The sequence below is a fragment of the Sturnira hondurensis genome, unplaced genomic scaffold (assembly GCF_014824575.4).
Source record: "Sturnira hondurensis isolate 20B ecotype Veracruz unplaced genomic scaffold, ASM1482457v3 Scaffold0006566, whole genome shotgun sequence".
Lineage (NCBI taxonomy): Eukaryota > Metazoa > Chordata > Mammalia > Chiroptera > Phyllostomidae > Sturnira > Sturnira hondurensis.
The window spans coordinates 107,602-122,600 of record NW_028079197.1 but is presented as its reverse complement, the minus strand read 5'-3'; the positions used below and the strand labels follow the sequence as shown (position 1 = coordinate 122,600).

General features: G+C 38.2%; 1 long non-coding RNA gene across 1 annotated transcript; it reads left to right on the top strand.

Annotated features, from left to right (window-relative positions):
* The first annotated feature begins 224 nt into the window (after positions 1 to 224).
* Positions 225 to 11,538, top strand: LOC118989857 (uncharacterized). Its single transcript, XR_005067109.1, has 3 exons — positions 225 to 235; positions 3,536 to 3,538; positions 11,375 to 11,538. It is a non-coding gene; the product is annotated as an uncharacterized LOC118989857 (long non-coding RNA).
* The last annotated feature ends 3,461 nt before the right edge of the window (positions 11,539 to 14,999 follow it).

The following is a 14,999-nucleotide window of genomic DNA, read 5'->3' as shown; positions in this document are numbered from 1 at the left end:
ATTGTAAAATAAAAAGGGCATAAATAAATTTTCCTAAAAAGAGATATTCATAACGGCTTCAAATATGTCCATGTAGCCTCAAAATTAAGCGCCACTTTTCAAGACATGTAATCTTTTATTGATTACATCAGCCATATGGCTTAGATAGCTATAAGCAAATTGTAATAAGGTAATAACAGGCTGAAGTAAATTGATGTTTTGGCCCCAAAGAAGCATAGACAAAGTTCAGCCCAGAGTTTCTAAACAACTGATTTATTATTCTCCACAGCAGTTATCACCCTTGACATATTATATTTTATGTTATTCATTGTCTATACCAGAATCTAATTTCCAAGACTTTCTAATAATACTTTTTTATTTGCATTATCCCCAGTATCTAAAAAGTTTTTGAGCCCTGGCTGGGTCCTCTTTCTCTTTCTCTCTCTCCCTTCCTCTCCTTCGAAAATCAATCAATACATTCTTGGGTGAGGATTTTTAAAAATGTTGATACATTGTAGATGTGCAGTAATCATTGTTCAGTGATTAGGGGCTCTATTCAGGAAGGTTTATCAGAAAATATAACATGGTAATTAATTCATGATTACAAACAGCTTGTAACAACATGAGGTAAAATTTCTTTAAAATAAAAGTATCTTAAAACATATAGGCAAGGGATGAAGGCAACCACAACTGGAGGCTCATGAACTATAGAGGAAACAATATATGAGATATTCTGACTGTAATACATCTTGAAACTTCTGTGGGATCTTGTTCTTATCTCTTTTCTCATCAATTCTTCCCCTTCCTCTATGTGCACACTATGCCCCAACCACTAGGGTCTATTCTTCCTCACCTTGAATCAGAGACACAACCTGACTAACCAATAAAATAGTGGAGTGATATCTTTAGAGTGCTGAGACTGGGTTATTGGAAGCTTTGTCCCTTATACCCAGACTTATTGGAGCACTCATTCTAGAGGAAGCAAGTCAATACGTAAGAAGTCCAACTACTCTGAGACCACCATATGGTAAGAAGTACAAGCCACATGAACAGACCTTGAAGATGCCATGTACAGAGAAAAAGAAACCAAGGAGAATTGGAGCACTAGACATTTGAATGAAGAGTTCATTGGGATTGTGTCGTGTAGTATCAGACACCCAGCTGCTACCAGCATGGGTCAAAAACAAACCACTTAGTCAAGATCTTCCTGAATTCCCAACACATGTATCATAAGCAAATAAAATAATAGTTTTGAGTCTCATAGTCTTGAGGTAACTTGTTAAGCATAAATAGATAAAAGGAACAATATCCAAAACCATCACAAAGAAACCAGCAATATGAGCTATCAATACAGAAGAGAAGGGAACATTTCTTCCAGGTTAAATTTTGCAGCACTTCCTAACTATGTTAGAATTTTGGACAGATTTCACTGAGATCGTTCTTGTTCAAAGGGTAAACTACACGGAAACTTATGGCAAATAGTTTGACTATTGGGTCAGCACATACACTGAGACTTGGATATTGCTTCGACATATATTTTATCTTGTTCCCTTGTTTTCCTGCATCATTTATGTATAATAATCATTAAAGATGTCTATTGTTCTGCCCTGACTCTGCTAATGTTTTATTTATGATATGAATGTCTTTCTTTGCCTTTTAGCTAAACTCTACAGAAATATGTCAATGAAATTTTAATCTTTATTTTGCCCCATGTTAAGGCAGAGCTATAAGTGTGTCTCACAGACAGCTATGCTGAGTAGTCAAGTATTTGTCAGGCTACACTGTGAGTCACTTTTTTTCAATGACAAAGCAGGTGGCTGCCCTGGAGGGAAACATATAAGGAATCTCAGTCATCATGTGCTACTTGAGTTGCCTACACACTGCTGACTCAAAAGCTAGTTCCAGCCGAAAGAAAACAAGGCAGGAAATAAAATATAAACTAAAAACAAACAAAAAAGAAAAATGAATGTAATAAAACCACTACTGAAATAATCATCATTTTTTTTCAACGAATGATTTCTTATGCATGCTTTAAGTGGAAATGTATAAAACAAATTACATAAATCTTTACACATTATAGGATATTGGATCTGGTGTTTCATCAGTAAAACAGGCTAAGAAAATTGCAATCCCATAATCATCAACTTCTTTCTTGTTTTCTGAATGGAATATCTAAACCCAGAGGAGCTGTAGAAGTTCTAAATTGGATCTTGGGCCAAGATCTGAGTCAGGAGTTTTCAGGCCAAATACCACATGATTTGCTGCCAGCATCATTGCATAAGATGAAATGTAATTTCTGGAAATACCTGAGAGCAGATACTGAGCAGAGACATGCCATTCTCCTCTTTAATCCACTGGTAGATGAGAAAAGTTCCTTTAGCAGCATGTGGGGCCTTTTTAACAACCACCAAGGCCTATGTAATAGTTTCTTAGACAAGGTAGTTTTTCTGTTGCTAATGAGCTGAGGAACACAACTTATTTTTTCAAAAGGTATGAGATTGTGTGAAAAGATTGGGATTTCTGGATAGATAAAATGTAATATGAAGAGAATCAGAGATCTATTCTCCTCTATATTGATATTACCTCAAAGAAGAGGGAAAAATTACGTGTGTTGTAGAGGCTCCTGATCAGATCACATCCCCACCTAAGGCTAGGGAATGTGCCCATGGCTGTGCTAAAGGCTTCTGTTTGGGAGTAACCACCAAGATGGCCTTGATATTATGGGCAAGGAAAAGTAATAACAAAAACCAGGAGGCATTAGGAAGAATTGGGAAAAGTCAATTTAGTATCTATTTTATCCTGCTACATTATAACCCCCATGAGGGTTGTGGTCTTGTCTATCCTTATAATTATTATATTCCAAAGCTTGAGGTCTGAAATAATAAGTATTGGTTAAAAATGAATGATAATTATATATGAAAATCTTAAAATATATATTTTCGGGACAACAAGAAAAGATAAAAAGAGCCACTAAGAAGATTTATTTTACCTTTATAACCAGCCTTATTGTTTATAATTTAAAAAATACATGTGGGCTACAAAATGGAAAGCAACAAATTAACAAACAAGCAGACGGAATTCATAGACACAAACAACAGTATGGTGGTCACCACAAGGAAAAGGGAAGTGGGGGCAGATAGAAGAGGGAAAAGGGTGTCAAATATATGGTGACAGAGGAGACTTGACTTTGAATGGTGAGCACACAATGCGATACATAGGTGATGTATGACAGAACTGGACACCTCAAACTTATATAATCTTAATAACCAGTGTCATCCCAATAAATTTAGTACAATTAAAAAAGAAAACCCGAATTAAGTATATGAATAGTTAATAGCATACATGTTTTTATTCTTAATTAAAATACACATTTCTTTATTCTTTATACATATTCTGTAAAACTTAAGGAAGTGCAGTCCAATATAATCTTCCACAGTGATGAACATATTTTATATTTGCCCTATTGAACAAGTCAAATGTGGCTAGTGAGACCGGGAAACTGATTTTACGTTTTTATTTAATTATAATTTAAATCTTAACAGTCACATGTGGGTAGTGGGTACATATCAAATAGTACAGATAAAAAGCACATACATGTGCCTCTTTAAAGAGTAAGGGATGGAAGTCAAAATCTGTGGGGGAAACAGCAAAGAAGCAAAGGAAAATATCCCCTTACACTCTGAGAAAGAACTTGGAGGCTTCTGATTGAAATGGCTTTGTGGTCTAGGTCCATACCACCCTGAACGCTCCCGATCTCGTCTGAAATGGCTTTGTGTAGCCCCCTCACTGGGACTAGTTCCTCTTTATCTTTAGTACCTCAGGGTGGTAGGTGAATAAATACCTTATTTTCAGCTGTTATTGTAATGAGCACTAGAGTTTGGTAGAAATTCATCATGAGTTCTGCATATAATAACTAATAATTTTATTTAAGTATATATTGGGCTATTCAAATATCTATATTTAAATTATTGGCGGTGTATTACTTTTCTCACATTGTGGGTCAGCTCCTTCTCCATGTGCTACTAGGTTCCCTCATTTGGGGGGCAAATGTGTAGATATAGCACTGTCTGCACTTCTGCGTATGTATTTAAACTCTGTCAACATACCTTTGATTGGGGACAATTGTAGCTCTGCTTTACAGCTTATTAAAATTCAGTACGGTGAGTTTCTGCTCATGTAAAAATGTAGAAGTAATATCCATCAACAGACCCGAATGCTGCGCTCAGTTAAATGCCAAACACGGCCCCGGCCTATCTGCTGGGTGCACGCTCTGGTCGCAGCGGAGCCTTCAACTGTACAGCCACAAGTAAATGCACGGCATGTCCTGCTATCATAGTGCTGTATTTTTGAAGGTCTTAGAAGTTACAAGTCTGAGCCTTTGTGCTTGGAGCTTTATTTTTATCATGGAAACTGAGCAGCTCTTCAACATTTTTAATGCACTAACTTGAATAAAATAAGTCATTATTCTTTCAATCTGCTTGATCAGTCTAACTTGAGAGTACATACATGAGCCATTAAAAATCTATCTAACTCCTCTCTGGTTGATGTGTTTCAGAGGACTGAGTACCAGTCTGTGAACCCAAAGGTCATTGGTTCAATCCCCAGTCAGGACACATGCCTGGGTTGTAGGCCAGGTTCCCAGTAGGAAGTGGGCTAGAGACAACCAATTATTATATCCCTTGCCCACTGATATTTCTCTCCCTGCTTTTCTGTCACTCTTTACTGTCTCTCTAAAAGTAAATAAATAAAATCTTAAAACCAATTTTAAAAACTGTAACTTCTTGGTCTTATGAATCAGAATTTTCTCCATGGTCTACAGACCAAAAAAAGACAATCAATCATAGGACATTTTCTATCATCTTAAAGCCTGGACCTATACTTTCATGTATATCTAAAGATCTCTTTTCTCTTGACAAACTACCTAATGTGTAAATGTTGTACCTTTAAATTTGTAAACCAGATTTATTACAGTTAAATGTAACATTAAAATAAAAACTAGACTTATTTAGGGATTTTAATTTGTAGTGGGTACAAACTTGCCCTTCCAACCTAAGATATCAAAATGATACCTCTTATTTCTTTAAATTTTTATTTAATCTCCTTTATGTATCCAAACCCATGATATGGGAGGAAATTCCATTTTAATTATTGTTAGGTTGCTGTCCTCTGTAATGTCAGACAGACGTCCTGAAAGAAATGTCACCCCTGATATATTCAGGGGCCATATGGTTCCTTTAAAAGGAGGCAGGTATGCATGTCCTCTTTTGTATTTGAATCTTGAAAGGTGTTGGCCCACTCATAGCTGGAGTTACACTTAGGCTGGCTGACTGTAAAGCTAGACCCCTATCACTATGTATGAGTCACTGTCTAGGGGCTGACCCCTAAGGCAGAGTTGTTCCCAGTAGGGTCTGGTACCTGCTCAGCAGTCTTGAGAAAGAACAGAGTTGGAGGAATCATGCTATCTAATATCAAACTACACTACAAGGCCACAGCAATCAAAACACCATGTTGCTGGCATAAAAATAAGCAGATAGGTCAATGGAACAGAATAGGAAGCCCTGAAATAAACTAACACTTTCCTTAATGGTCAATTAATATTCCATAAAAGAAGCAAAAACATACAATTGGGTAAACACAGTCTACTCAATAAAGGTGTTGGTAATATTAGACAGATACATGCAAAACAAATGAAACTAAACAACCTCCTCAAAGGATACACAAGAATAAAATTAAAATGGATTAAATACTAAATATAAGTCACAAAACCATAAAATCCTAGAAGAAAAAAAGAGTAAAATCTCAGACATCTCTTGCAACGATATGTTCCTTGATTTATCTCCTTGGTAAAGGGAAACAGAAGGAAAATAAACTAATGGGACTACATCAAACTGAAAAGCTTTTGCACAGTACAGGAAACCAACAAAATTAAAAGACAACCCACTGAATGGGAGAATATATTTATCAGTGATACATCTGATAAGGGTTAATATCCAAAATGTATAAACAACTTACGCAACTTAACACTGAGAAAGCAGACAATCCAATTAAAAAATGGGCAAAGGGCCTGAATAGACACTTCTCAAATGAGGACATACAGAGGGCCCATAGGCATATGAAAAGATGCTCAATGTCACTAATCATCAGAGAAATGCAAATTCAAACCACAAGGTTTAATCTCCAAAATATACAAAGAACTCACACAACTTCACTCTAAGAAGACAACTAACCCGATTAAAAAATGGGGAAAGGACTTGAACAGACACTTCTCCAAGGAGGACATACAGAGGATCCAGAGACACATGAAAAGATGCTCAATACCACTTGCTATCAGAGAGATGCAAATTAAAACCACAATGAGATACCACTTTACACCAGTGAGAATGGCTATCATAAACAAAGCAATAAACAACAAATGTTGGAGAGGGTGTGGGGAAAAGGGGACTCTGGTCCACTGTTGGTGGGATTGCAGACTGGTACAACCATTATGGAAAACAGTATGGAATTTTCTCAGAAAACTAAAATTGGACCTGCCTTTTGACCCAGCAATTCCACTGCTAGGATTGTATCCTAAGAACCCTAAAACACCAATCCCAAAGAACATATGCACCTCAATGTTCATAGCAGCACAATTTACAATAGCCAAGAGTTAGAAGCAACCTGGGTGCCCATCAGTAAGTGAATGGATCAAAAAACTATGGTACATATACGCGATGGAATTCTATGCCGCAGAAAGAAAGAAGGAGCTCCTACCTTCTGCAACAGCATAGATGGAACTGGAAAGCATTATGCTGAGTGAAATAGGCCAGGTGTTGAAGGACAAATACCATATTATCTCACCTTTAACAGGAAGCTAAACAATAAAACAAACAAGCAAGCAAAATATAACCAAAGACACTGAAATAGAGAACAGGCTGACAGTGACCAGAGGGGAGAGGGGAGGGAATTTCAGGAGAAATAGGGGAGGGATTTGGAGGAACATATATAAAGGATACATGGACAACAACTGAGAAAGGTGGAAATGAGAGGGAGAGGGGAGCACGGGGAGTAGGATGAAATGGGAATAATAAACAGAAAACTGTACTTGAAAAATAATTAAATAAATTTTAAAAAAGGAAAAAAATGCAATGAGATATCACCTTACACCTGTCAGAATGGCATCATCAGTATATCAATAGACAAGTGCTGATGAGAATGTGGAAAAAAGTAAACCCTAGTGCACTGTGGGTGGGAATGCAAATTGGTGCTGCCACTTTGGAAAGTAATGTGAAGTTTCATCAAAATATTAAAAATGAGACTGCCCTATGACCCAGAAATTCCACTTTTGGGAATATACCTGAAGAAAACTAAAACACTAATTTGAAAGAATATACGCTCCCCTGTGTTCATTGCATAGTTACAAATGCCAAGATTTGGGAGCAGCCCAAGTACACATCAGTGGATGAGTGGATTAAAAATCCGTGATATATTTACAGAATAGAATACTGCTCAGGTATAAAAAGGCAGTAAATTTTACCTTTTGTGACAGCATGGATAGACTGGGAAGTATTATATTAAGTAAAATAAGCCAGTCAGTGACATTTACAGTAACATTTCACTTAAACGAGGTCTGGCTGGAACAAGTCCAGCCATTGTTACTATAATGAGAATGGTTTGCATGACATCATTTGCAACCTGGCAGCCAAGGAGAGTGGACTGGAATGTGTATGCATGAACAATGACAACTTCACTGTACTAGTCAGTGGGGCAGTAGATGTCATTGAGCGTGCAGGGTCTCCACCCTCAGGGACTCCACCACCAGCACCACTGTCTGTCACAGATGAGAGAATAAGTCTACCAAGATATGATCTACTTGGGGAGGAAAGGTGACCAGTCTCTCAAAGGAGAAGGGACAGGAGTCTGCTCCTCAATGGGCTTTTATTGGGTTTAATTTGCACAGAAATACAAGTAAAGTTCACCTATCATTGTCAGGTAGTAATGATCAAACAATAGATAACATTCAAAGAACTATGAGGGCTTATTCTGAGTCAGGGTTAGATAGCTAAAGGGCCTAAAAATTTGGGGGAAACAAACTCATCTATATTTGGACCCTTATCATTTAACTTGAGGGCATTAGCAAAGCAGGTTTCACAGGATTTTATGCATTCTTTCTTAGGCCTAATTGCCCTGGGGAACCCATCCTTTCCAGCACTGGGCTGCACCCATCTCTGGCATTGTTTCAAGCTTAAATTAGGCAGGGAAAGTAAGGCAGCCAAGAGATTAGGAGATGTCTCACAAATAGAATGAGGAGTCAGGCTATGTCAAAGCCAAGGGGTGAAGGTCCATCACCCCCTTTATCTATAGCCACCCAAGTCTTTCCTTGAGGGCCTCTTCATGACCATGCCTGTCTTAGGTCATCCCTCCTCTGAGGAATCTTACCTGTCATTGGCTAACTGGTCATCCAGTGAGGGCCAGGCAGGGTGAAGTAAAAGTGGGCAGAGGCAGTGCCCCTGCCAGGGAGATAAGCTTTGTCTACTTAGTGGCTTATGGTCCCAAGGTCTCTTTACTCAGCCTTAGCCATGGGGGGTTACAGCTTCTGAAACCAGGCCAGGAGGTTCCCAACAATTGAGTGGGCATATGTACTGTGTGGTTATTGCATTTAAAATGACTTAGCAAGTACAACAATGAATCAGCATCAAATTTGGGGCTAAGCCAGAACATTCCTCCACAGAAATTATTCGGATGATTCAGAAGTCCACAGCTATGGCAAACTGGTGATTGATAGCTTTATCATGACAGTGCACCTGTTCACGCATCACATTTAGTGCAGAGATTTTTGGCAAAACATCAGATCACCCAGGTGACTCAGCCCTCCTAACAACCTAGATTCGGTGCCCCACCACTTCTGGACTTTCCCCAAACTGAAATCACCTTTGAAAGAGCAGAGATTTCAGACTCTCTGTGAGATTCAGGAAAATACAATGGGGCAGCTAATGGCCACTGAGGACTTTGTGAGGTCCTAACATGCCTACTTTGAAGGGCACTGAAGTGTCATCGTCTAATCTACAATGTCTCCTGTATCTTGCAACTTCTTCAATAATTGTTTCTATTTTTCACATGACATGGCTGGATACCTTCTGAACAGACTTCCTATATGTAATCTAATGAACAAAGTAAACTAACAAAATAGAAACAGACTCATAGGTACAGAGAACAGGCCGACAGATATTAGAGGGAGGAGTGTGGGTGTATGTGTGAAAAATGTGAAGTGGTTAAGCAAACAACAACAACAACAACAAAAACCAGTCACAGACAACTGTATGGTGATTGCCAGAGGGAAGGGGGTGGGGTGGGGGTAAGAGGGCAAAGGGAAGATAAGTGGTGGTGGGAGACTTGTTTTGAGGAGGTCGGCACACAATGCCAAATGCAGAGGATGTGTTATATAGTTATACACTTGAAACCTATATGGTTTTATTAACCAGTGTCACTCCAATACATTTTTCAAAAAGGAAGGGCAGTCCACTGCCTGAAATCTTCTGAGCTTAGGACTGTCCTCTTTGGTTGTCATGCCACTTTTCCTCCAACCAAAAGTACTCAAGAGGAAGCACGTAAGTAAATCCTTTTCCTTCTATAGTCTTGGGCCAAGTTTCTCAAACGCTCGTGGAAATTTGGCACCAGCTGTTACTATCTTGTTTTTAGGATGTGGCAGTTTCCAGGGACAAGGGAGTGGAACATTCAGAGAATCCTCTCTCCCAAAATCAAGTATAAAGCTTGATTTTATATTGTTTTTTATCACAACTGATTTATGGCTCCTGTATTTTACCAAATATAAGCAACAAATTGAGAAGAATTTGTTCAGGAAAAACTTCTCAATCTTGGGTAAGAGGCGTGGGAATCCATAGCATCCTTGTCCTGGCTTCTCTCAACAACCCCTCTCCCCACTTCCAGCCCCAGGTCAGTAAGCACAGTTCTGCTACCAGGAAAGGTCAGCCCATAAAAGTCAGTTGCTTCACTCAGAGGGGACAGCCCTGATTTGAGCAAAGGCACAAATGTTATGTCCTGTAGTGTTTTTGAGCAAAAATAGCAAAATTCATACCAAATTATCAGGGAAAATGGACACTTCTAACCTGAGAATGCAGTTATCTTTAAAGTAAGCAGCAAACTGGCAGACCAGCCAGGAATTTAACAGGCAAATCCTGGGTATGAGAGGAGATGTCAAGGGGCTAGATCCACTCCACACGTCTGTGCTAACAGGGAGTCCGCCACACATACCTACTGGAAGGAGATGAAGAGACTTTAAAATACTCCTGCCTAACACCATCTACAAACATGTGATAAAAATGTATCTGAGATTAAATGTAAGAGCTAAAACTATATTATTTCTCATAGCAAACATAGGACAATACATGACATTAAACTAAATAAAGGTGACTTAGGTATGAAACCAAAAGCCAATCCATAGGAAGAAAACTCAAGTGGACTTGGTTGCAATGATCTTTAATAGTGTCAACAATATAAATAGATATATAAATAAATAAACAAATAAATAAATAAAAGGTGAGAATCTTTTTTTCTTCAGTAAATACAATATAAGCTATGGGGGGGCAGAGAAAATAATTTCAAGTCATCAGTCTGATTAAGGATGTGTATTCAAAACATACAAAAATTCTACAAATCAATAAGATGACATGCAAACCAATTTAAAAATGGGCAAAATAATATATTATGCATTTCAACTAAGAAGATATACAAATGGCTAATAAATACAACCAAGTTGATCAACATAATTAGTCAATATTAATTTGTCATTTTACCCAAAATGTCATTAGTAGAATGAAAATGAGATATTACTAGACATTCACTGGAATAGTTATCCATCAAAAGCCTGATGATAACAGGTTTTGGAAATAATAGAGAGACAATTGAACCTTTATAAAATTCTGCTGGGAATGTAAAAAGGTGCAGTTGCTTTGAAAAATATTTTGGTAATTTTTTAAAAACTTAGGAAGACACTTAATTTTATTTTCAAGTAATGAGAAATCAAGACATATATCTATATAAGTGTTCTATGCAAAGTCTCATAGCATCATTATTTAAAATAGCTAATATTTGGAAAGAACCCAAAAATCCATCAATTAGTGACTGGCTGAACAAAATTAATTATATCTATACAATGAAATTTGATTGTGCAATGAAGAGAGCAAATGACTGGTAAATGTTACAACAGGAATGAACCTTAAAAACATTATGCTAACTGAAAAAAGCCAGGCATAAAAGACTATAAACGGTATGGATCCATTTGCATAAAACTTTTGGGAAAGGTGAATCCAGAGAGATAAAAGTAGATTATGGGTTGGCTGAAGTTGAGGCAGGAATGAAAATTGACTGAAAGTGAACACACGATGTCTGGCTAACATAGAGGCATAGGGAGATATGCTTTGTTTCTTCATACAACCCAAAGAAGGACAACAACAAACTTAAAAACAAAAAATAACCACAACTACCAGAAAATCAAACTGTATGGAAGTCTGGCAACCAAGAAGTTAAAGAAGAAATGTTCATCCAGACCTGAAGGAGGTGCAGAGACAAGCAGCCAGAGTGGACTCATGACAAGGCGATGGACCAGTGACCCAGGAGGCAAGGCAGCAGCTGGCCAGCTGAGTAGGTGGTCCCGCATTCATGGGCAGATTCACTGGGAGGAACAACTGGATGGCAAGTTAGACCGTGCAACCCAGGGTTCCAGCTCAGGAAAAGAAAAACTCAAAACCTCTGGCTGTAAAAACCTGTGGGGGTTTCAGTGGCAAGAGAAACATTCAGTCTCACAGGAGAGTTCATGGGAAAGATCTACAGGGTCCTAGAACATACACAAACCCACCTGTCTGGGAATGAGCACCAGGAGGGCTCAATTTGCTTGTAGGTAGCAGGGGAAGTGACTGAAAGCAGTGTGAGAGCTGAGCAAACCTCATTGTTCCCTCTCGGAGCCCTCTACTACATATAGCAGTGATATAGGTTGCCCCACCCTGGCAAATACCAATATCTAAGGCTCTGCTTCTTACAATGTAACAGGTGCACCAGGTGGGACAAAGAAATATGGCTGAAATGAAAGAACAGATCAAAACTCCAGAAAAAGTACTAATCAATGAGGATATAGTCAACCTATCAGATTCAGAGTTCAAAATACTGGTAATCAGAATGCTCACAGAAATGATTGAGTACAGAAGCAAAATAGAGAAAGAAATGAAGGCTATAAAAAGTGAAATAAAGGAAAATATACACGGAAGGAAACTGGGACTAAAATCAATGACTTGGAACAGAAGGAAGAAATGAACATTTGACCAGAACAGAATGAAGAAATAAGAATTTTAAAAAAATGAGGAGAGGCTTGGGAACCTCTGGAATAACTTTAAATGTTCCAACACCCAAATTCTCTTCTGGAAGGAGAAGAGAAAGAGCAATTGAAAGAAATTGAAAACTTATTTGAAAAAATAGTGAAAGGAATATCCCCCAATTTGGTGAAGGAAATAGACTTCCAGGAAGGCCAGGAAGCTCAGAGAGTCTCAAACAAATTGAACCCAATGAGGGACACACCAAGACACATCAAAATGAAATTACCTGATTAAAGATTAAGAAAGAATCTTAAAAGGGGCAAGAGAAAAGGAGACAGTTACCTACAAAGGAGTACCCATAAGACTATCAGCCGATTTCTCAAAAGAAGCCTTACAGGCAAGAAGGGGCTGGAAAGAAGTATTCAAAATCATGAAAGGCAAGGGTCTACATCCAAGATTGCTCTATCCAACAAAGCTATCATTTATAATGGAAGGGCAGATAAAGTGCTACCCAGGTGAGGTAAAGTTAAGAGTTCATCACCAAGCCCTTATATGAAATGTTAAAGGGACTTATCTAAGAAAAAGAAGATCAAAATTATGAACATTAGCTCTGGCTGGTGTAGCTCAGTGGATTGTGACCAGGCCTGTGAACCAGAGGATTGTGGTTCAATTTCCAGTCAGGGCACATGCCTTGGTTGCAGGCCAGTCCCCAGCAGGGGACGCACGAGAGGCAACCATACATTGATATTTCTCTCCCTCTCTCCTTCCCTTCCTCTCTGAAGATAAATAAATAAAATATTTAATTTTTTAAATTATGAACATTAAAATGACAACAAACACAACTATCAACAATGGAACCTAAAAAACAAAAGCAAAAACAAACTGTAGGTCATATAGAGGCAGTCTGGCTTCCTTGCCTAGGTGTCTGGGTAACTAAGGGAAACAGTGTTCCCATAACCTTGAATGGGCCTCATAAGTAGTGTTCTCAAAGCCTTGAGATTGGGTCCAAGAAACTGTTCCCATAATATGAAGTAGGCTTGCATGCACAGAATCATGCTATGTTATATAATTTCTTGGCTTCTTGTCAGCTTTGTTTGTTCTAGTATTTAAAAGGGGTTAGGGGCTTCATGCTGTGTGCCAGGACATGTGCCACACAGAGGGGATAGGTGGCATTCAGAGCTTGCAGGGCATGCAGGGAGGCATGCAGCTTGCAGCGTGTGTGGCTTGCCCACCCATGAACAAAGGCAGGTCAGGCATCCCAATGGAAGGAAATGCACAGAGCCATTTTCTTCCGTCTCCCCAAATCTAGAGTGGACCTGCCAGGCCATGACAGGCTGCAACACGCCAACTAAGGAAACAACTGGAACAGGAACAGAATTGCAGAAATGGAGATCACATGGAGGGTTATCAGCAGGGAGGGGGAGGGGGGAAATAGGGGAAATGTACAAGGAATAAGAAGCATAAATAGTAGGTACAAAATAGTCAGGGGGCGGTTAAGAATAGTATAGGAAATGGATGAGCCAAAGAACTTACATGTATGACCCATGGACATGGACTAAGAGATGGGGGGATGCTGGTGGGGGGAGGGGTGCAGGGCAGAGGAGAATAAAGGGGAAAATGGGAAAACTGTAATAGTATAATCAATAAAGTGTACTAAGCATAGAAAATAAACACAAAAGAACTTCTTGTGATAGAATAGTCTACAACTATGTGGTAGCAATGGTTGCACTTACAAATTTCCTTAAAAGTATAGAATTGTACACTTAAAATGAATGTATTTATTATTAGCTGAGTTATAGTTTTAAAATCTGATTTTAAGAAATTAACATTCACTTTTCAATGGTTCTTTAGGAAAGCAATACTCGAATGTATTAATGAGGTCTCTGATACTAAGATTAGTTAGAATATCCTGACTTTCTCATTTAGTGTTACTTGTAACAAGTAAAATTAAGCCTGGCTTGTGCTATTAAACACATGTTTGGGAAAAATAATTATAATATTTTTTCTGTGTATGTTTATAAATCTATTAATACTTATCTATACTTTAGTGATATATTTATGAAACATGGAAACATTTTTGGTTTTGAAAATAGAGGTAAATCATTTAGATAACCTTCCAAAGCAGATTTTCTATGTCTGATTTAACTGACGCTTAAAATTAGGTTTTTGTTTTAAGTGTATTAAATCAGCAATACAATCTGCCCCTTTTAAGCCATAAAATATGACAAATTTGTTAACATAAATTACGTGTTTATTTTTAAGTAAAACAAATCCAAATTCATCTAGTATTTTCCTATAATTTTTTAAGTTGAGAATGTGTGAATTGGTCTTGATGATCTAGTTACAGCAACATCAAATTATCAAGTTTCCCTTCAAGGCTTTTGGTTCCAATGAGATCATCTCACTTGTGCTTACCAATGATGTCCTATCCTGCAGCTTCCTTCCCTGCTTCTCCCTGGGACGGCCACACAGGTCCCTGGTAATGATGCTGTATAGCCTGCCCACTGAATTAAGCTCCTTGACCTGGAGCAATGCTGTTGTTTCACACAATTCCTAAAATTAACCCTGAGTTGCTATTATGATGAAAAAAATATTATCCTGATCTATTTTTGATCAATGGCTATGATGAAATAAGGGAATAACCTTCGATACACATTTTTTCACCCTGTTTGTAGGTGTCAGTGTAGGGCTTCCTTCCTTCTTGTTTTATTTTTATCA